Below are 24,465 nucleotides of genomic sequence, written 5' to 3' on the forward strand. Positions count from 1 at the left end.
ATGGCCCATTTGTTTTTCAAATAGAACAAAATTTTGGAATTAGATGTTAATTTTATGGTTCTTTTAGATGGTAATTTTTAACTAATTGTTTTTTAAATAATTCAGTTTTTTTTTTGACTTGGTGCACTATGAAACTGTAGACACATGATTTTTTAACAGTTAGTGCATTTTGTATAGGGTATTTGTATGGAAATCAAATAAAATTATGTAAGTATTTTATTTTCTTATAAAATCATTATTGTTTCCTTCTTATGAAAAAATATAATAAAATCAAAATAATTCTGAATTGTCACTTTCTTCAGCAGCGGCAACTGTGGTAGTGGTAAGTTCTGGAAAAACTGGAGATTTATTGGAGAGGATGAGAGATGGTTCTTCATAAGCCACACTCGTTCTGTTTTATCGAATATTTATGACATTATAATTTTCGTCAAAATAAGACTTCTTTTACATTATTTTGTGTGGCTGGTCTTTCTCAATTCTTCGAATTTGTATTTCGCTCCATTTTATTTTGTCTCCGGCTTCATTTGTATTAAAAATTTTCCCAATTTTTTCTAAATTTTTATTTCATACACTTCGGCAATTTCTTCTGTAGCGTACTAGGCCATCCAGTTTTTTTCTTCTCGTCTTCTTCTTCTTTTTGTATAGACATGACTGTCTGTTTTTTGAATGTGCCTCTAGTAAGTTGTCGTTTTCCATCGTTTTTTTTGTTCTTCCCACTGATCGTCTTCTTATTGGGGAACCGTCCCTCGCTGTCCTCACTACTATATTTGTTGTCATTCGGCTTATGTGGTCATTTCATTCTATTCTTCTGTTTCTTACCCACTTATTAATATATATATATCTGTACTTCTAGCTCTCTCCCATAGAGTCTTACAATCGATTTTTCGAAGGGTTTTCATCTCCGCTGTTTCGAGCAATCTTTTTGTCCTCTCTGTGTCGGGTCGTGTTTCTGTCGAGTATGTCATTATTTGTCTGATGACTGTTTTGTAAATTCTGCCTTTCATTTCTTTTCCGATATTTTTATTGAAAGTTTTCTTAGCCAGGCTAATAATTATAGGTACCATTTGCGATAAAATATAGAGCGGGTTTCCTTTTAGGTATCTTTTTTTTTCTTTTTCTATGAGGACATGCATCTCATCACCCTCATTTTGAGTATGTCCAACTACTAAGCATTTGTGGGTTATGCTTTTTATTGTTAAGTTTTGACAGCAATATAAAAACAAGCAAGCAATAAACTTGTTTTCGTTTTGGCCCAAGCAATTATAATATCGGAGTAAAATATGTGCTCATATTGAGGTCCCATGATTCTTTAGATACTGTCAAAGACACGTACTTATTTCATTAGCACCTCTGCTTGCGATACGTTCGTGCCACAAAAAACTATAGGAATGTTTGTGAGAAATATCAAATATAGTGAAGTTGTAACATGATAGGCGTCTCATGTAAAAAGAAAATCACTCCGATCTCCATTTGGTAGTGATAATACAACTTGTAGATGAAAGCAACAAACTACAGTACTGTCATCTCCCTTTGAATCCTTAATATCCAACTACTTCTCTAACTGAATCTGATTTTTTTCTCTGATATGTGCTTCATACTTAAGTTGTTGTAATACTTTTACCAAAACTGATCTTTTTTGGCTGAAAAAAGGCAATATTACATTCCCTGTTGAAAATATTGGTGTAATAATGAAGTTTTACGGGAATTTTCAGTTTTCCTCTACATTTTTCTTGGTACATGGTGGCTTTTAGAGATTTGTTTTTTCTTGCTCCGCAATAATGAGAATCAATTACTGGAAACGATTTGATGTGGGACCTCACGAATTCTTTTTCATCATCTAGTACCCTTGGTCGCCCAGCATTTTTTTTCCTCTTCGATTATCATTATGTGCAAGCCCTAGCTCTGTTTTTTTTTAATTGCTGTGCATGCTTTTTCATTATTATCCTATTCGAAATGTTTAAAGTGTTCATAAAGAAAACTTTACATTCTCTAATTTTTTCATTTCTCATCTTAAAGTAATAAGCTATATTTTCGCTTCTATGACTCCCTTCTTTCTTATATTGATATTTTGCCTTAACCGGCATTACATTGTTAACTATAAAATCTCGCCGCCTATTTAAATCACCAAGACCCCAGTAGTTGTTTAACAGTTCTTCTCTTTCTGTATCACTAAATTTTTCCGAACATTTAATTTAGCAACGGTCAGTGCAAGCAACTTTCACAGACCATTTTGAGTTAGTAGCTGACAACAGTTCTACCGATCAAGTTTCATTATGCACTAACTCAAAGTGATGCGGTATGAAACTACGACGTTGTAAAAAATATTCGATTCTGCATGTTGACAAGTCAAAATTTTTACAATGGGGTTGGAATTGTGAGATGGTGTAATTTGAAACTGATAAATAAACATATTTTAACCATTTCCTCATACTTATCTCAATATTGAAAAATTTGGAGGTGGAGCAGTCTGATACTGATGTATCGATATAAACATTGAAAATAAAAAAAGATCTTAAATTACCTTACTAATTAAAACTATCAATGTTTGATAAAAATTTGGCCACAAATACTGACACCCAGTGTACCACACCGTGTTGCCTAATTATACAAGTACAATACTCTTTTTTACACTGCACATGGACTTTACCCACAGTTGACTGACAATTGAAGAGGTATATGCAGCAGCAATTCAAAATCCCCACTACAATCAGAGTTCTAGAAAGTTATTTAGAGCGCCGGTCTCATACACCGTGTGCGAGTAACGGAGGGTTAAGTATATCATTTTTTCTCACATTCGATCCCTGTGGTAGTCTCAATTAACGAATAAAACAGAAATAAGATAAAAATGAAGAAGAAATCATACCAGCGTTTTCAGTTTTTTATTAGAATACAGCATTACCTCTGTGATTTCCACAATGTATCCAATCCTCTGTACGAGATGGTATTGTGCAGTGAAGAATCCTGTTCTATACATATCATGTCCCTGATGCATCGGGTGTTCAACCAATACCATTATCCCTATGCGGGGTCGGCTTCCCTAATTGCATTTCTCCAGAAGTTTTTATCTTGGGCCATATCAGCATCAATCCCCTTTACCGACATGTCCTTCCTAACCGTCTCCCATAGGTCTTCTTTGATCTTCCTTTCTTGCCTTTTCTAGGAACTCGCAGTTCAGTAGATCTTCATATTGGGCGATTAACGTCTCGACATTGAACATGACCAAACTATCTTAACCTATGCTTTCTCATTTTGGCATCAATTGGTGTCACGCCTAGACTTTCCCTAATACACTTATTCCTAATTTTATCTTTTTTTGTTACTTAACTTATCCATCTAAGCATTCTCATTTTCGTCACATGCATTCGCTGTTCCTCTTTCTTTTTAACTGCCCAGAATTCGTTCCGTGCATCATGTCCGGTCATATGGCTGTTTTATAAAATTTTTCGTTTAGCTTCATTGGAAGCTTTCGGTCACACAACACCCCACTCTCTTCCTTCCATTTCTTCCATCCAACCCTAATTCTATTGTATGCATCTCCATCTATTTCTCCACTACTCTGTAATAATGATCGTACGTATTTAAAATTCTCACTCTCCACAATCATTTCGGCATCCAAAGATATCATTTTATTTGTAGTAACTTCATCTTTAGATGAACGTTCCAAATACTCTGTCTTTGTCCTACTAAGTTTTAATCACTTTTCCTAAAGAGCTTATCTCCACTGTTGCAGTGTTTGTTTTAAGTCGCCTTTACTATTTCCCACCAATATACCATGCCTAAAATGCACTTATTGAATCTTCATTAACCATCAATCATGCTGCTGAAAATAGGCCTCCATCAGTTCTATCCATTGTTCTCTGTTGAGTCGTACGTACATTGTACATACATATTATATCAGACTTATCGGTCTCAGGGATTTTTTTCCTGTCAGGTTTTACCAGGTTTGGGTATAAAAACTTCTCTCTGCCAAGATCTATTTCTATTGAGGCTCTCTTTGCCATGGCCTATTTTATTGAGGCTTTTACGATTCTGTAGCCGCTACCTATATAAAACTGGTTGACTACTGGTATACCAGTATCAGGTGTCTAAGAGACTCATTAATAGTCAGCTCAGCGGGCTGCTATTATTGGAGGTGTGAAATTACATAAACAAGGGATGGTTTCATAAAACAGGTAGATCCCTTGTTTATAGAATTCCACATCTCCCACAATAGCACTCGCTGGGCTGAATATTAACTTCTTGAGCTGAGTCTGGTTTTTCTCAAAACCAGAATTATTCAACGCGGAGTCAAACATGGAAAACAACAGAAAGCACATATAGCTCCGCCCCCAATTTCTATTTGTTTCTGTCATATGCAGTTGCCTCTTCTAAGTCTCTTGCCGCCATTGCTTCATCAACATCGTTGCGCCAATTTCTCCGTGGTCGTCCTCTCTTTCTTCTTTCACGAGGGATCCATTCCAGTACTCTTCTAGGCCCTCTGTACTCTGGCATTCTTTTAACATGTCCGAACCAGATTACTTGTTTTCTTTCTATGTCATCATTGATATTTCGTTCCATTTTCATTTCGTTTCTTATTTGTTCGTTTCTAACTCTCTCCAGTTTCGATGTACCGCAGCTTCGTCTCAGATAATCCATTTCTGTCATCATAAGTTTGTTTCTAATAGCTTTGGTGACGTCCCATGCTTCCTAACCGTAAAGTGTAATACTTTGGACTATACTTCCGTAAATGTGTTTTTTGGTTTATCGTCGAATTGTTTTTTTTTTGCCAGAGAAGAAAGTTTAAGGCAAGGGTCGCTTCTCTGCCCTTGTTTATTCTTTTCCTGATTTCATCTGCGCTATTTCCCTTCTTATTTGAAAATGTCCCCCAAATATTTTCAGGATTGCAGGCCTTTGATTTTGTTGTCTTTCAAAACTAGGTCACATATTTCATCTGTTCCACTGAGAGGTATTACCATTTTTTCATATTCATGTTTAGACCTGCCACCTCATATTTTTCTTGCAGTTTTCTTACCATATAGCTATGGTCGTCGCTCTCTTCGGCAATTGCAACCTGGTCATCCGCAAAGAAAAGTGTATATAGCGTGTTTTCTCCCACCGTTATTCCCATGTTTCTACATTTTTTACCCATTTCACTAAGGATCTGTCTAGGTAGATTTTAAATAAGGTGGGTGACAAAAGGCAGCCTTGTTTTAGTCCCTTTGTTGTTTGAAAAGGAGAGGTGATGTCTTGTCAAATTTTAATTTTTGCAAAGTTTTCTTCATAGTATTTTTGAGTGGAGTTAATAAGAATTAAGTTTATTTTCAAGTTACCCATTTCTATCCATATGGTTTTTCCAAATCTATTAAAGCTATGAGTTTCTCTATTTCTCTGCACTCGTTTTTCCATTGCAATTTTTAATATGAAAATATTATCGATAGTGGAGCATCTGGCCTTAAATCCCGCTTGTTCTTTGGGTTGTTTGTTTTAATATCATTTTCTATCAGGTTTCGTAGCACTTTTGAGTATAGTCGCAATCACTGCGATCCCTCTATAGTTTTTAGGATCCGTCTTTGTATCTTTCTTGTGTATTGGAGAGATATACGATTGTTTCCATTCTTCTGGAACTTCTTCTTCGTTTAAGCATATTTCGAATAATTTTCGAATCATTTCAAACAAATTTGATGATCAATACCTAATCAACTCTGGATGTATTCCACCTGGGCCTGGAGATTGTCTTAATTTCATTCCCTTAACTGCTTCTTCCACTTGTTCTATTGATATTTCTATTCTCCTTCTACTTCCACTTGTTCATTTGTCTGTCTAAACCTTTCTCTTCTCACCGTTAATAAATACTCAAAATGCTTTACCCATGTGTTCTCTGGTATTCTATTTATTATGACATTGGTTTTTGTCGTTGTTCTCATCGTTTTTATAGTTCTCCAGGCTTCAGAGCTCTTTGTCCCTCCTATATGATTGTCTAGGTATTGGCATTTTTGTTCCCAGGCACTATTTTTCTTGGTAACCACTTCTCGTTTCACTTCGTTATTTAAGTTTTTATATTGTTGTTTTGTTGTTTTGACGGGAGACTTCCAAAACAATGTCTGGAATGGCAACCTCCTGAACATCGGAAGCGAGGGAGACCGAAAGTTAATTGGACCACCGGCATCCGGAAAGCGATGAGCGCGCGAGACCTCAGGGATGACCTGTGGCAAAATAGGAAGGAATGGAATTTGGGAATCGGACAACGCCGCAAGACGTTCTAAACCGATCATATATATATATATATATATATATATATATATATATATATATATATATATATATATATATATATATATATATATATAGGGCGAAACACATTTCTAAGAGCTGGTGTTTGGATCTTCGATTCTATTCAAAAAAATTTTCCCAGCCCGAAGTAGTGGATGTGTGAATTGTTCGTAAGGGGATTTTTCCGCATTCTCTATTTCATTTGTTTATATATATATATATATATATATATATATATATATATATATATATATATATTGTTGTTTTGTTTGTTAGTCTCTATGTTGTAATAACTTTTGATATATTTCCTTCTTTCTTTTTATCTTTTCTTCCACTTATTTATCCCACCAATATGGTTTATCTACTTTCCGTACCTGTAGCCCTAAGGCTTCTAGCGCTGCGTCTTTCATGCAGTTTGTTATATGTTCGTATTCATCCGTCGTTGATCTGTGTGATTCCTGTAGTTTTTGTGTTATGGTGTATTCCACGAATATACGACTGTTTTGGATTATCGCGACAATGAATATTTTAGTGTGCAACATAAGCTTTGATCGCGCTGGACAATTCGAACGTACCCAGAGGGAGAACGCCTGCGCATTACAAAATCGAGCGTTCGCGGAGGTCGAATGTTTCCCTCTGAACACCCTCCGGATTTTTAATTTGGTGTTCGCGCAGTACAGAAAAAAGATCCTGAACGTGTCTGGGATACCCTCTCGACGTTCGAGGATTTTGTTTCAGATTTTAAGTTCGCACAGGCATACAAAATATTTGGGAAGAATTTCTTGACATTCTGACCATTATTCTGTTCTTACTCCGTCCAATTCTTAACCTAAAATAGTGTAGATGTAGATCCTGGTTTTAAAAGTTTTTAAATTATGTAAAGTGTTGTATCATTTTAATATTCTTCAAACAAATTTTAATATTTTTTATATTAAAGCTTTTTTAGTTGTTTTTGTCATTTTTTTTCATTTGGTATGTTTATAAATAAGTAGGTACCTTTTCTAGTATTATTATCTTATTACTCTTCATTCGATATTCGATAATAATTATAGATAGATAGATAGATAGATAGACATTTATTGTTTTTAAAAACTACTGTTTTATAACAATGAGTTTAGTAAGTACAGAATATAACTAACAACTAGTCTAGAACATAAATAACTATTAACAAATTTAAACAAAAGTTAAGCGCTATCACTAACTGAAATGGAGAACTTGGTTTTTTTAATAAACACCAATGAAGGAGAAACTGAAGTACAGAATATAACTAACAACTAGTCTAGAACATAAGTAACTATTAACAAATTTAAACAAAAGTTAATCGCTATTACTAACTGAAATGGAGACTTGTTTTCTTAAATAAACACCAATGAAGGAGAAACTGAAGCCTATTCATTTAAAACAAAAGATCTAAGTTTTATGATATTCCAAATATATATTGAAATTGCTTTCAGAGATATTATAGTTACATTATTAAGACAACCAATAAGGTCGGTGCAATTATTAAGGGGGGCCATATTAACCGGTTTCATTGAACTGTAAATGGGACATTCAAACAGTAAATGTTCAAGAGTTTCCAACTTGTTTGTGTTACAAATAGTACAGATTTCAGATGGTCGTATATGATATGTTATACCATTATAGGTAAATTTTAACACATGGCGATTAGATGTTCGAAGTTGCGCCATGGCACGAATGTATTTTATGGGAATTTGAAATTCCAGATATTTCTGTACTGAGGTATCTACGGATAAATGTTTGTAAATAGTTGAGAATGTTGACATGGAGACTGCTTGAATGTCTTCTTGATGAAGCATATCCATATACTTTTTTAACATGCTTTTCTTGTTTTTTAATAGCCAATCAGAGATGTTTTCATCCCAAGAAAATTCATAATCTAATATTTGAAAATATTGCTTAAACTGTGAAACCCAGTTGTATCTGTTCGTATTTATTGAATTATTTGCTGAAGAAATTTGAAGCTGACGCAGAAAACAAATAAGAGGAAGTCTTAAATCATGCATTTGCGATAGCTTGATAAGCCAATTTAAAGTTAGCTTGAAAATAGTAAAAGAAATTTTTACTCTTCCTGTCTCCAACCTAACAGCATAATCAGGTGTATTGATACTGAGATGTAAAAGTTTTTTAAAGAAAGTTATTTGTATTCTTTCTAACTGGTCAGCATATCTCATTCCCCAAACGGGCACACAGTTCATAACAAGGCTTTGAACTAGCGAATCGAAAAGTTGCACACGAGATGTCCAAGAATTCATTTTGGTTTTAGCCATTAAACCTATCACGTTACCAATTGCGTGTTTTGCTCTTTCCACTGTTGTATCGGCCATTGCTTTAAAAAGTGATGTTGTGGTTAGGGTGACTCCAAGATATACAAATTTGTTAACAACTTCTATTTTTTCATTCTTATATAGGAACTTAACGCCTTTATTGCCAATTTGACCGCTTCGGGCAAATGGAAGAATTTTGGTTTTGCCAACATTTACAGTTAGCTGGTTTTTGTCACTGTATTTTTCTAGATAACTTAAATTTTTACCGAGTTCAACTTCCGAGTCACAAAGAATGACCAAATCATCAGCATACAATAGCATTATTATTTGATTTTGGCTATCAATGGAGATACCTTGTGATCCTTGACTAATAAAAAACTGTTCTATATCCGCAATAAATAAACTAAATAATAGTGGACTCAAAGGTTCACCCTGTAAGACTCCTGTTGAAATATCAAATGGTCTTGTGTAGCCGTTTGGAGTTTTGATGTACATCCTAGCATTATCATAAATGTTTTTCAAAATGGCTATTATTTTAGAACTCACCCCAAGGCCAAATAGCTTTTGCCACAGCAAATGATGGATAATGGAGTCAAAAGCCCGCTTATAATCTACAAAGGCAGCGTACACTTTGCGTTTTTTCAGTCGTAGTTGCAGTTGTACAGCAGAAGTGAGGGTGAATACATTATCAATGCAACCCCTTGATCCCCTGAAACCCGACTGACATTCGGGAAGAACATTATTTACTTCAACCCAATCTCTGAGTCTGTTTAACAAAATATTAGTAAATATTTTTTCAACACAATTAAGTAAGGCAATACCTCTATAGTTTGCTGGATCATCATATTCGATAATAATTATCTATTACGCTAGTATTACAATAAATTGTACTCTGTTTTAACTTAATTTCTTCTATCTAGATGAGCTTATAAGTACCTACATATTCTTGTGGTTTATTTTTCAGTTTAATTTATGAGTTAAATTAGTCTCTTATTGAATAATGAATCATGAACAACACATCAAACTTATTCTGAAACTATTTCTTGTGTCTTGTTATATTAAATTACTTTTGTGGTGTAATAAACCACAACACAACACAATGCCAGAACCTATCAAATTCAATACATATTATATCAAATTGGAAATGATTGCTTTACTAAATTATTCCTTCCTTCAGATAATGTTCAACCCCCAGGAAGTTAAAGGCTTTTTATATCTAAATAACAAGCTGCAATTTCCAAGGGTACACGACAATTAGACCGAAATCATTAGACCGAAAGCAGTAGACCTAACTCATTAGACCGAAAAGCACTTTACCGAAACCTCACTAGACTGAACAGCATTAGACCAAAGTGGTAAATAAATTTAAAAAGTTTGCAGTAAATTATGCTAAGATTTTGTATATCTGTCTTTTTGTTTATTGTATTTTTTTTGTATTATTTTATATAAAATATAGACTGTGTAAATTGTTACTCTGTACAGTCTGATGTGAAATAATTTTCTTCCGTTAAACAAATTAGTGAAGGTAAAAATAAATTAAGGGTAGAGTGACGTTAACATCACTTTAACTGTTTAAAATTACCATCCAAATAACATTTAATTGTAATTACATTAGTCTTATTTCTTTTACTGCGACAAGTAAAAAGAACTGCTTTTCGATCTTTAGCTGTTCGGTCTAGTGAGGTTTCGGTAAAGTGCTTTTCGGTCTAATGAGTTCGGTCTACTGCTTTCGGTCTAATGAGTTCGGTCTCTTTACAGTAAACCATTTCCAAGTAACTCAAACTCAACAATCGTTTACTCTCTACAAAAATTTAAGCTGGACTTCGGCGTGGAAATACCAAATTATATTGTCGAAATAATAAAGACGCTAATCAAATTTCTAACTTCTAAAAAAGGCATTGAATAGAAAATTAATCCTTTGCCTGTTGCTGTTATTCTATTTCTCTTTGTTGAAATAGAAATTTGTAATTTGTTGCATTTGCTTTGCATTTTTTGTTGACAGTTGATTTCGAAATAAGAAAGGGACAAGAAAAGGCTTCTTTCTCTAACCTTAATGTATGGAACCCGTCATTACATTACGAATCCGAAAATTGTTCGTGGAGCAAAAAATCCTGAACATGTCCAGGATAAGTTTACGTTGACGCCTGCGCCTTGGAAACTAATCCCGAACTTACTCTGAATACATTCGGGTTATACAGCGCGAATACTACTATAAGAAGTACGAAAGTATTTTGCTCTAATAATTACTCCAATAAACAACAATATAATTTGCAGTTTACTTTCGTTCTTCATATTTTGCACAGTAAAATATTCGATGTCGCGATAATCCAAGAGGGTCGTATATTCGTGGAATGGGGTATAGTCTCCAGGAGTAAAGTAACTGTGTGCTCTCGTTATTTAGATTGTCTAAGGTATATGTAGTTCTTTCTATTTTTTTCTCTGTGTTCTTTGTTGATGTTTTTGTGGTTCCTGTCTACGAATAGTGTATATGGGGTGTCAATTTGAAAAGTTGCCACCCCCTATAATTTGGTCACTATAGAAAATCTAAAAATATACAAAAAGACGTCAAATTTATTTGTGAGGGGAACATTTTATAGATCACTTTTCAACTAAATTACATGGGTCTAGGACGTTTCATCGCCGCCGTTTCAATGCCGCCAGTTCGATGCCAATGCCGGCCGATTCATCGCCAGTCAATTCATCGCTATCTGATATATTTCCGAATTTTCGACAGTTACAATTATTAGTTATTTTTAGTATTAATTAGGAATTCTAGGAAATGCGAGATATGACGGCGATGAACTGGACTGGCGATGAACCGGCGGCATCGAAACGGCCGGCGATGAACCGGCGGCATCGAAACGTCCCATTTTGAAATTACATATACCCTCTAACGGGGGCGAACACAACCCTTAAATCTTTAATGGAAAAGAGGGTTGAGTGATACCTCATTTTAAAGATCGTTCGATTACTTTTTCAAAAATACCACATGCGTTATATTTATTTCCAGTACTTTTGGAAATCAAGTGAAACCATACAGATATTAAGTATCGAGTTCAGAACTCCACAACTTTTTTTGGAGTATTGAACTCCAAATTAATTATTGGATTAATAATTATTAAGGTATTGGAGTACTTAGACTATTTTTGGAAAAATCAAGTAAAACCGTAAAGATATTAAGTAGGTATCGAGTTCAGAACTCCAAAATTTTTTTAGAGTATTGAAACCAAAATTTTTTAAAAAGTACTAAAAAGAAATATAAGGTATGTGATATTTTTGAAAAGGTAATTGAATGACCTCTAAAATGAGGTATCACTTAACCCCCCATTCCGTTAAAGATTTTGGGGGTAGTGTCCGCCTCCGCTAGAGGGTTGATGTAATTTAGTTGAAAACTGGTCTACAAAATGTCCCCCTCACAAATAAATTTGACGTGTTTTTGCATATTTTTAGATTTTCTATAGGGACCAAATTATAGGGGGTGGCAACTTTTCAAATTGACACACTGTATATTTTTCCTATTACCAGGCAGTGATCCGAGCCGCACTCTGCTTCTCTATTCACCTTTACGTCCTGTACTCTTAACTTAGTTTGTTGTGTTCTTATGAAATAATCTATTATTGATTTTGGACCTCTTGTTTGCTGATACCAGGTGTATTTATGTATGTTCTTGTGGGCGAAAAAATCATTTAAAATCTTCAACTCATATTGTTGGCATATATTTATAAGTCTTCCTCCATTGTTGTTAACAGTTTCTTCTCCATGCATGCCTACCACTTTACTTTGTACTTGTTTTCCTACTCTGGCTTTGAGGTCTCCCCTGCATATGATCTCATGGCTGTTAGGAATTTCGTTCAGGACTTTTGTAAAGTCTTCTTCAAAAGCTTCCTTTTCTTGTACTGAGTACTCATCATTTACGGCATATACCCCCAGAATTGTTATTTGTGTTCCTCTTAGGAGAATCGTCAGTTTAATAAAACGTTTGTTGTATGCTTCCCAAGATTTAATATATTTTTCGAATTTCTTGTATAAAAAATATTGATATCCCTGCTCTTGCTCTTTGATTTTTTCCCACTCCTAAGAAGAAATGTACATAGTCTTTTACTTTTTCGCTTCCATTTCCTTTTTTCTTGTTCTCCGAGAGAATGGCTATATCTAATTTTCGATTTACGAATTACTGCATAATTTCTTGTTGCTTGTTCCGGATTTCCTGTATATTCCAGATTCTGTAATTCATGGTCCATTTTCGTTGCTGTTTCTACTATAATTTCCGTCCGGTAACCGAGGCTCATTGGGTTTTTTAGCACTGTAGAATTTTCACAAGTGTAAGTTCGCTGGCCTTACGGCTTAACCCCCATCCTTGGAGGACCGAATTTTCTGTTGGGGTTCATTTCCCTAGCCGATATGTTCCAGTTTTTAGGCACCAGAAACTCGCCTTTTATGCTCTTTCGTCTGCTACATAATGCACCCCCATTGTACGCCATGTACCCAGTGGTTACGCGACATGGTATGTCTTCGTGGACGTGAGAGTAAGATTTGCTGGCCAGAGCTAAGTTTTATTCCTAAAACCTCCAACTCATTCGTTGGAAAACAGTGGGCATTTCTTAGAGTTTTGTTGTGACAAAAGCATCGGCAGCTTCATGTCGCCTCCAAGACCCCTTACCAGCTTCTAACCATCTCTTTAGATACCTGGTGGTAATATATCTCAAGATTTGCCTCTTGCCATTGATAATAAAATCGACCTCCCTCCCAATTTTTCCATTCGGGCTCTGCCATCGATGTTCTTTTTGGTAGAAGAAGCTTTTTATTTAAATAGTATGGTATAACTAGACCCAAACCCAGACATCCAAAGTGAAAGTTATCCTCCAACACCAAATTGTTCTATATGGTCCACATAATGTTCAGAAAAAAGTCACACCATTTTGAGCGTCAGGTTTGGGGGCAGAGAGGGGAGAAATCGGTAAATTCGTAGTTTTTTACGTTTTTCGTCAATATTTCTAAAACCATGCGGTTTAGCATGAACAACCTTCTATACAAAAATGTTCTACATTAAATTTGAAATTAAAAAGGCCCTATTCATAATCCTTCTAAAATGAACGGTTCCAAAGTTACGGAGATAGTATAGTATAATTGGTCCAAAAAAAGGCCTAGCCCAAATATCCAAAGTAAAAGTTTTCCTCCAACACCAAATTTTGTTCTATATGGTCCACATGTTGTTCAGTAAAAAGTTACACCATTTTGAGCGTCCGGTTTGGATGGGAGATGGGGGAGAATTCGGAAATTAGTAGTTTTTCGTCAATATTTCTAAAACTATGCTTTAGCATAAACAATGTTCTATACAAAAATGTTCTACATAAAATTTAAAACAAAAAAGATCCTATACATAATTGTTATAAAATCAACGGTTCCAGAGTTACGGAGGGTGAAAAGTGGAGGTTCTCGACACTTTTTATATTTTTTGGGCAATTGATAATAATTTTGGGTATGTTATTTTTTACAATTTTGTACAATTTTTGATGGTATGTTAGTGATAAGCCCTTGAAGAAACGTCAACCTCACCACACAAAATCATCATCAATTGCCCAAAAAAATATAAAAAGTATCGAAAACCTCCACTTTTCACCATCCGTAACTCTGTAACCGCTGATTTTATAACAATAATGTAAAGGACCTTTTTTATTTTAAATTTTATGTAGAACATATTTGTATAGAACATTGTTTACGCTAAAGTATAATTTAAAAAATATCGACGAAAAACGTAAAAAACTACTAATTTTCCGACTTCTCTCCCATCTCCCCACCAAACCGGACGCTCAAAATGGTGTAACTTTTTACTGAACAACATGTGGACCATATAGAACAATTTGGTGTTAGAGGAAAACTTTTACTTTGGATGTTTGGGTTAGGTCTTTCTTTGGACCAATTATACTATACTACCTCCGTAACTTTGGAATCGTTCATTTTAGAAGGATCATGCTAAGGGCCTGTTTATTTCAAATTTAATGTAGAGCATTTTTGTAACAAGGTTGTTCATGCTAAACCGCATAGTTTTAGAAATATTGACGAAAAACCTAAAAAACTACGAATTTACCGATTTCTCCCCCCCCCCCCCCCTAAACCCAAAGCTCAAAATGGTGTGACTTTTTTCTGAACATTATGTGGACCATATACATATAACAATTTGGTGTTGGAGGAAAACTTTCACTTTGGATGTCTGGGTTATGCCATCTTTTGGATCAATAATTGTATCATACTATAAAATAGAGATTTTTCCAGCATAATTTAGTTTTGGAACCATATTTCTTCTCACTGTTTTTATTGTTGCCGTCCCACTTCTTGTTAGATCTTCATAAAGACTTCGTCTTCTTTGACTTTTTGTGTTCAATTATTATATGCTACCGTTGATTGATGTATTGAGGGTAGATACCCAGCCTTACGAGAAATAATAAGAACGCCGCTATATTCGCCTAATAGATGTCAGGCCAAAAGCCACGTATTGAGCAGATATGTGAATCTCTTACCGTAATATCGATAAGAAATTCTGTAGTACATTCCATTTAAATTAATATTAATATTTCAATCAACGATGTTACTCTGAAACTAAGTGAGTCTCTACTTCTAGTATATTTATACTACCTATTCGTCCACTATTTTGACCTCTAAAATGAGGTATCACTTAACCCCCCATTCCGTTAAAGATTTTGGGGGTAGTGTCCGCCTCCGCTAGAGGGTTGATGTAATTTAGTTGAAAACTGGTCTACAAAATGTCCCCCTCACAAATAAATTTGACGTGTTTTTGCATATTTTTAGATTTTCTATAGGGACCAAATTATAGGGGGTGGCAACTTTTCAAATTGACACACTGTATATTTTTCCTATTACCAGGCAGTGATCCGAGCCGCACTCTGCTTCTCTATTCACCTTTACGTCCTGTACTCTTAACTTAGTTTGTTGTGTTCTTATGAAATAATCTATTATTGATTTTGGACCTCTTGTTTGCTGATACCAGGTGTATTTATGTATGTTCTTGTGGGCGAAAAAATCATTTAAAATCTTCAACTCATATTGTTGGCATATATTTATAAGTCTTCCTCCATTGTTGTTAACAGTTTCTTCTCCATGCATGCCTACCACTTTACTTTGTACTTGTTTTCCTACTCTGGCTTTGAGGTCTCCCCTGCATATGATCTCATGGCTGTTAGGAATTTCGTTCAGGACTTTTGTAAAGTCTTCTTCAAAAGCTTCCTTTTCTTGTACTGAGTACTCATCATTTACGGCATATACCCCCAGAATTGTTATTTGTGTTCCTCTTAGGAGAATCGTCAGTTTAATAAAACGTTTGTTGTATGCTTCCCAAGATTTAATATATTTTTCGAATTTCTTGTATAAAAAATATTGATATCCCTGCTCTTGCTCTTTGATTTTTTCCCACTCCTAAGAAGAAATGTACATAGTCTTTTACTTTTTCGCTTCCATTTCCTTTTTTCTTGTTCTCCGAGAGAATGGCTATATCTAATTTTCGATTTACGAATTACTGCATAATTTCTTGTTGCTTGTTCCGGATTTCCTGTATATTCCAGATTCTGTAATTCATGGTCCATTTTCGTTGCTGTTTCTACTATAATTTCCGTCCGGTAACCGAGGCTCATTGGGTTTTTTAGCACTGTAGAATTTTCACAAGTGTAAGTTCGCTGGCCTTACGGCTTAACCCCCATCCTTGGAGGACCGAATTTTCTGTTGGGGTTCATTTCCCTAGCCGATATGTTCCAGTTTTTAGGCACCAGAAACTCGCCTTTTATGCTCTTTCGTCTGCTACATAATGCACCCCCATTGTACGCCATGTACCCAGTGGTTACGCGACATGGTATGTCTTCGTGGACGTGAGAGTAAGATTTGCTGGCCAGAGCTAAGTTTTATTCCTAAAACCTCCAACTCATTCGTTGGAAAACAGTGGGCATTTCTTAGAGTTTTGTTGTGACAAAAGCATCGGCAGCTTCATGTCGCCTCCAAGACCCCTTACCAGCTTCTAACCATCTCTTTAGATACCTGGTGGTAATATATCTCAAGATTTGCCTCTTGCCATTGATAATAAAATCGACCTCCCTCCCAATTTTTCCATTCGGGCTCTGCCATCGATGTTCTTTTTGGTAGAAGAAGCTTTTTATTTAAATAGTATGGTATAACTAGACCCAAACCCAGACATCCAAAGTGAAAGTTATCCTCCAACACCAAATTGTTCTATATGGTCCACATAATGTTCAGAAAAAAGTCACACCATTTTGAGCGTCAGGTTTGGGGGCAGAGAGGGGAGAAATCGGTAAATTCGTAGTTTTTTACGTTTTTCGTCAATATTTCTAAAACCATGCGGTTTAGCATGAACAACCTTCTATACAAAAATGTTCTACATTAAATTTGAAATTAAAAAGGCCCTATTCATAATCCTTCTAAAATGAACGGTTCCAAAGTTACGGAGATAGTATAGTATAATTGGTCCAAAAAAAGGCCTAGCCCAAATATCCAAAGTAAAAGTTTTCCTCCAACACCAAATTTTGTTCTATATGGTCCACATGTTGTTCAGTAAAAAGTTACACCATTTTGAGCGTCCGGTTTGGATGGGAGATGGGGGAGAATTCGGAAATTAGTAGTTTTTCGTCAATATTTCTAAAACTATGCTTTAGCATAAACAATGTTCTATACAAAAATGTTCTACATAAAATTTAAAACAAAAAAGATCCTATACATAATTGTTATAAAATCAACGGTTCCAGAGTTACGGAGGGTGAAAAGTGGAGGTTCTCGACACTTTTTATATTTTTTGGGCAATTGATAATAATTTTGGGTATGTTATTTTTTACAATTTTGTACAATTTTTGATGGTATGTTAGTGATAAGCCCTTGAAGAAACGTCAACCTCACCACACAAAATCATCATCAATTGCCCAAAAAAATATAAAAAGTATCGAAAACCTCCACTTTTCACCATCCGTAACTCTGTAACCGCTGATTTTATAACAATAATGTAAAGGACCTTTTTTATTTTAAATTTTATGTAGAACATATTTGTATAGAACATTGTTTACGCTAAAGTATAATTTAAAAAATATCGACGAAAAACGTAAAAAACTACTAATTTTCCGACTTCTCTCCCATCTCCCCACCAAACCGGACGCTCAAAATGGTGTAACTTTTTACTGAACAACATGTGGACCATATAGAACAATTTGGTGTTAGAGGAAAACTTTTACTTTGGATGTTTGGGTTAGGTCTTTCTTTGGACCAATTATACTATACTACCTCCGTAACTTTGGAATCGTTCATTTTAGAAGGATCATGCTAAGGGCCTGTTTATTTCAAATTTAATGTAGAGCATTTTTGTAACAAGGTTGTTCATGCTAAACCGCATAGTTTTAGAAATATTGACGAAAAACCTAAAAAACTACGAATTTACCGATTTCTCCCCCCCCCCCCTAAACCCAAAGCTCAAAATGGTGTGACTTTTTTCTGAACATTATGTGGACCATATACATATAACAATTTGGTGTTGGAGGAAAACTTTCACTTTGGATGTCTGGGTTATGCCATCTTTTGGATCAATAATTGTATCATACTATAAAATAGAGATTTTTCCAGCATAATTTAGTTTTGGAACCATATTTCTTCTCACTGTTTTTATTGTTGCCGTCCCACTTCTTGTTAGATCTTCATAAAGACTTCGTCTTCTTTGACTTTTTGTGTTCAATTATTATATGCTACCGTTGATTGATGTATTGAGGGTAGATACCCAGCCTTACGAGAAATAATAAGAACGCCGCTATATTCGCCTAATAGATGTCAGGCCAAAAGCCACGTATTGAGCAGATATGTGAATCTCTTACCGTAATATCGATAAGAAATTCTGTAGTACATTCCATTTAAATTAATATTAATATTTCAATCAACGATGTTACTCTGAAACTAAGTGAGTCTCTACTTCTAGTATATTTATACTACCTATTCGTCCACTATTTTTGTTTAACCATTTAGGTCCCAAAGAAATAATACAATTGCACTCAGATTCTTGCAGTTTATATGCTTTTTCTTCTTCTTGATGCGTCTATCCTTGACGAATGTTGGCGAGCATCATGGCAGTCTTTATCTTATCTGCAGCAGCGCGGAAAAGCTGCACAGATATTGTATTAAGCCAGATTCTGAGGTTCTTTAATCAAGATGTTCTTCCTCTTCCTGGACCTCTCTTTAAAAATATTTTTCTTGCAGGATGACTTGCAGGAGGGCATATCTGGATTCATTTCGCCTAATGAGTCCGAAGTCTTGTAACTTTCGAGTTTGGGTGGTGGTGTATTGTTTATCTTTCTCTCTCTGTCTCTCTTTCTCTCTCTCTCTCTCTTGTCGTTTTCCCATTACTGAGGATTATGATTTCTTCTAATATACCTAACAATTTTTTTCCATTCGTCTCCATATTTGGTCTCCAATTCCAGCTGCTCTAAGAGATTCGCAGAATGAGTTTCCAGCTGAATTCTTAATTTGGTCATACCATCTAGTTGGTGATCGTTCTCTTGATCTCCGGTAGGTTTCCAGAAACACTTTATCTCTACAAACTATTCGTCACCTCTGCAAACCACATGACCGAAAAATTGCAGAATTTGTTGCAGACATATTGTGAACGGCCTTTTTGTTAATCTCGAGTTGGTTAAGAATGGAAATGTTTGTCCTATGAGCTGTCCAAGGTATGCGTAGCAATCGTAGCATTCCTCTCCACCCGGAATCAATTTTTAGGGGTCGCGATCACGAAGATTCTAAGTCTCTGCCCCGTATAAAAATATTTAAAAATATTGAGAATACAAGGGCTTTCACCAGTCTCATCTTGATATTTTAAGAGATAGATTTATCTTTCCACATTTTAGTTAGGTAACTCATCGCATTTTTTGCTATACCAATACGTCTCCGAACTTCTGCTTCACAGTTACCATCGTTAGTTATACTAGACCCGAGATAAAGCTGTATACTATCTGGTATTCCTGTAACATGTTAGTCAGTTGAATACTGTGGAATCTGTCGACCACCATTATTTTTGTCTTGGCTTTATTGATTTTCAGACCAACTCTTTATTGCTTTCGTACTCAACTATTTGCAGGAGATCAAACATTTCTTGCTAATTTGCTGCTATAAGTGTAGCGTCATCAGCCAGTCTTACATTGGAGATTTTTCTATAAGCTGCTGCTACTCCACCAACCCATTTTTCTAAAGCAATCCTGACGTGTTGACCAAAAATATTGAATAAGTCAGGTTACAACACGCATCCTTTTCTAACACCTCTCTCGGTTTTGAAATGGTTTGAGAACTTCTGATCTAGTCGTACTGTTGCTATATTTGACTGGTACCGATTTTTAATAAGTGTCACCAGGTGCATTGGTGCGCCCATTTCTATTAAAATGGACCACATGTTCGCTGCAATATTTAATGAAATCCACGAGGAAAAATTTCCTGTAGTTGGCTGTATAACATTACAAAAACATAAAATCCTTTATAAAAGGTATATTTGTTAAAATCCCTATACAGGGCTACATCAAAGACAGAACTAGTTTTCGATCGGTTGACCGATCATCATCAGTGCAATCCTAAAATGTGTACAACCAGATAAAATGATGCAAAGTATTTAAAATGTTGACTAAGGTTATAAAAAGTTATAGGTTATACTCACTTAGAATCTACATGCAAGCCACCAAAATAAAAATAACAGGGTAAAAACCCTTTACAATTGATCCGTCATCGGAACATATGACAAAGATGTGAATTATAACATGGATGATTAAGATATCCAATGTTTTTCGCCCGAGGTACCAATGAGCTCTATCTGACAAGTTCACATCATGACTGTACGGAACTAATTCATTTTTGTCAAAGATAACTGACGAAAGATTTTTAGGTCTGGGGTGAAAATTGAAGTTTGAAAATTTAGTGTTATTACTGTTTTGATTGGATAAAAGTAAATTTTTTTGAATTAAATTGTCTAGTTTGGATTTTACTGACTCTTTACTTTGACTCTTTGACTACATATGACTCTTTACTTTTATCTTTAGGCTTTGATAGTTTATGTAACTTTCTGAATGATGTGCAGGACAGGTTAGACAGAGTATCCTTCCCACATAACAATTTCATGTTCTTAGTAGATTCATAGAACATACTTTTCAGAAAAAGTATATACTTAGAATATGCGTAATTACCATTGCGAATGTGCAGAGCATATACTGAGTATATACTACATTACAGTACTTAAACGTTCTATGTATATACTTAGAATGTACTACCGCACTTCTTTTCAGTATATACCAAGAACATACTTTTTAGAAGATTCTAAGGAGGTGCTATAAACCTTCTATTTATATACTTAGAATGTACTATCGCACATATTTTTAGTATATGGGAAGAATATTCCAAGGAAATGCTATATACCTTCTAGTTACATACTTAGAATGTACTAGGGCACATATTTTTAGTATATGGGAAGAATATTCCAAGGAAGTGCTATATACCTTCTATGTATATACTTAGAATGTACTATCGCACATATTTTTAGTATATGGGAAGAATATTCCAAGGATGTGCTATATTTCTCAGAAGTATGTTTTCAACATCACCCAATCTCATCCTAGGTTCTACTAATATATTATATTTACATATTCTAATTGCATATGAGAATGTATTATTACATTCTACAATATTACGTAAAAAGTAAGTATAAAATGTATAAACTTTAGTTAGTTATATAGGTACCTATGTATAATAAATATTATATGGGTAAGTAGCCTATATATAAAATATAAGTAATATATTTAGGGCCGGTTGTTCGAACGCTAATCAAAATTGATCACTATCAAATATTTAATTATTGTCACAACTGTCAATGTCAACTTTGGTTGGGTTGCTGAAAACATAGTTAATTATAATTATGAGATTAGTTAGTCAATTAACATAACAATTATTAACATAATTGATTAACTAATTTCATAATTGTCATCAATAATTATGTTTTCGGCAACCCAACCAAAGTTGACATTGACAGGTGTGACAGTAATTAAATATTTGATAGTGATCAATGTTGATTAGCGTTCGAACAACCGGCCCTTAGTTATTATGTGCACATCAAAATACAAATGCTGCTTATATAATTATATAATAGCCAAATATACAGGGTGTAACAAAAATACAGGTCATAAATTTAATCACATATTCTGGGACCAAAAATAGTTCGATTGAACCTAACTTACCTTAGTACAAATGTGCACATAAAAAAAGTTACAGCCCTTTGAAGTTACAAAATTAAAATCGATTTTTTCCAATATATCGAAAACTATTACAGATCTTTTATTGAAAATAGACATGTGGCATTCTTATGGTAGTAGTATCTTAAGAAAAAATTATAGTGAAATTTGGACACCCCATAAAAATTTTATGGGGGTTTTGTTCCTTTAACCCCCCCAAACTTTTGTGTACGTTCCAATTTAATTATTATTGTAGTACTATTAGTTAAACACAATATTTCAAAAACTTTTTTGCCTCTCAGTACTTTTTTGAAAAGTCAGTTTTTATCGAGATATTTTGAATATTTGTCAAATCCACTACATATTTGTATATGGCTAAGTACGATTATGGAGACTTGGTAATAATATGAAAATTTATTTATGATTTACATTTTTAGGTATATTTTGAACCATATTAAAAAATAAGTAATATCTCGATAAAAAGTACCTTCTCAAAAAAATACAAAGAGGCAAAAAAGTTTTAAAAACACTGTGTTTAACTAATGGTATCGCATTAAAAGTTTAATTGGAACATACACAAACATTTGGGGGGTTTAAAGGAACAAATCCCCCATAAAATTTTTATGTAAACATATTAAAAAAGAAGACGCAACTCGATAAAAACTGCCTTATCGAAAAAATACTAAGAGGCAAAAAAGTTTTAGAAATATTGAATTTACCTAATGGTACCACAATAATAATTTAATTGGAACGTACACAAAAGTTTGGGGGGGTTTACGGGAACAAAACCCCCATAAAATTTTTATGGGGTGCACAAATTTCACTATAATTCTTTTTTAAGATGTTCCTGTCATAAGAATGCCACATGTCCATTTTCAACAAAAAATCTCTAATAGTTTTCGATATATTCGAAAAAATCGATTTTTATTTTGTAACTTCAAAGGGCTGGTATAATCTCAAATCAAAATGGTGTATTCATTTCAATTGAAAACGAAACGAGAATTTCTCATTTTTCTTCAATAGAATTAAGTTTTAAACTTTTTTACCATACAATTAAAACGGTTTAAAAAAATGATGAATTAGATAGTTCAGTAGTACCTACCAAAATACCTAAATTTTATTAATTATTCTTAACGCGAAGTTGATAATCTATAGGCTAACATTATTCTTCTTCCTATAGGTACATACAGTATATTCTTTTTAAGATATTTTAAAAGTATATACAAGTATGTGTTAAGCATATACTTTTGCATATACTTACGCATATACTAAGAATATTCGATTAAGGTATATTCTAAGAATAAACTTTTACGAACATTCCGAGATACTACGTACATGAATGTGCTCAGTATATTCGGTGCAAGAATATTCTTCGAAGCACATGCAAAGAACATGAAATTTAGAATGTTTTTTATGGTACATGCTATGCTTGTACTACGCATATTGGCTCCGTGCGTCTCCCCTCTACGTACAGTCACGTGATACACTGTCAGATTTTGTAAGGACGTTTTAACATTGAGTCTTATGGGATTTATTTTGTTAAACTTGAATATTTTATTTTGTAGTAACAATAACCGAAAAAAATTGTTAGAATTCATTAGTTATTAATTTATACTGTAATTTATAGTGCAACAAAAATATTTTCTTTTTCGTTAATAAAGATTTATTGACATAAACTGCGATAGTGAGGTTATGTATACAAAATCAAACTGATAATCAATATTGGAAAGTGAAGAATTTATATCAGATTAAGTGCGTTTTTAATTTCTGTTTATATTAATACATAATATCACTAGCGTGACACGGCATTTTTTTTAAATGTCTCATTTAAACATACACAAAGCGTCCTGATAAAATTTCAAAAAACCGCCACCATGAGCAGGTCGGTCGATTTTGCTTTGACACTTTGTTAACGCTCGGGGCGAATACTAAAAAGGATATACTTCGACGAATGTTGGTAGGATATGCTTAGAACATGATGCGAACATCATTGTTATGTGGGTTTATCAAATTCAATACAGTAAAATCCAAACTAGACAATTTAATTCAAAAAAATTTACTTTTATCCAATTAAAACAGTAATAACACTAAATTTTCAAACTTCAATTTTCACCCCAGACTTAAAAATCTTTCGTCAGTTATCTTTGACAAAAATGAATTAGTTCCGTACAGTCATGATGTGAACTTGTCAGATAGAGCTCATTGGTACCTCGGGCGAAAAACATTGGATATCTTAATCATCCATGTTATAATTCACATCTTTGTCATATGTTCCGATGACGGATCAACGGTTTTTACCCTGTTATTTTTATTTTGGTGGCTTGCATGTAGATTCTAAGTGAGTATAACCTATAACTTTTTATAACCTTAGTCAACATTTTAAATACTTTGCATCATTTTATCTGGTTGTACACATTTTAGGATTGCACTGATGATGATCGGTCAACCGATCGAAAACTAGTTCTGTCTTTGATGTAGCCCTGTATAGGGATTTTAACAAATATACCTTTTATAAAGGATTTTATGATTTAATGAAATGTCCTAAGACGGCCTTGCCTGCGTGCAAATATGGTTTATTACCGACATGTTTATTTTTTAGTTAGTCCGTTTTTTGTCTTCAAATAGTTCACATGTCTTAGTAATAAAAATATATAATACACTCCATTAGTCAACAG

Source organism: Diabrotica virgifera, chromosome 3 (assembly GCF_917563875.1).
Source record: "Diabrotica virgifera virgifera chromosome 3, PGI_DIABVI_V3a".
Lineage (NCBI taxonomy): Eukaryota > Metazoa > Arthropoda > Insecta > Coleoptera > Chrysomelidae > Diabrotica > Diabrotica virgifera.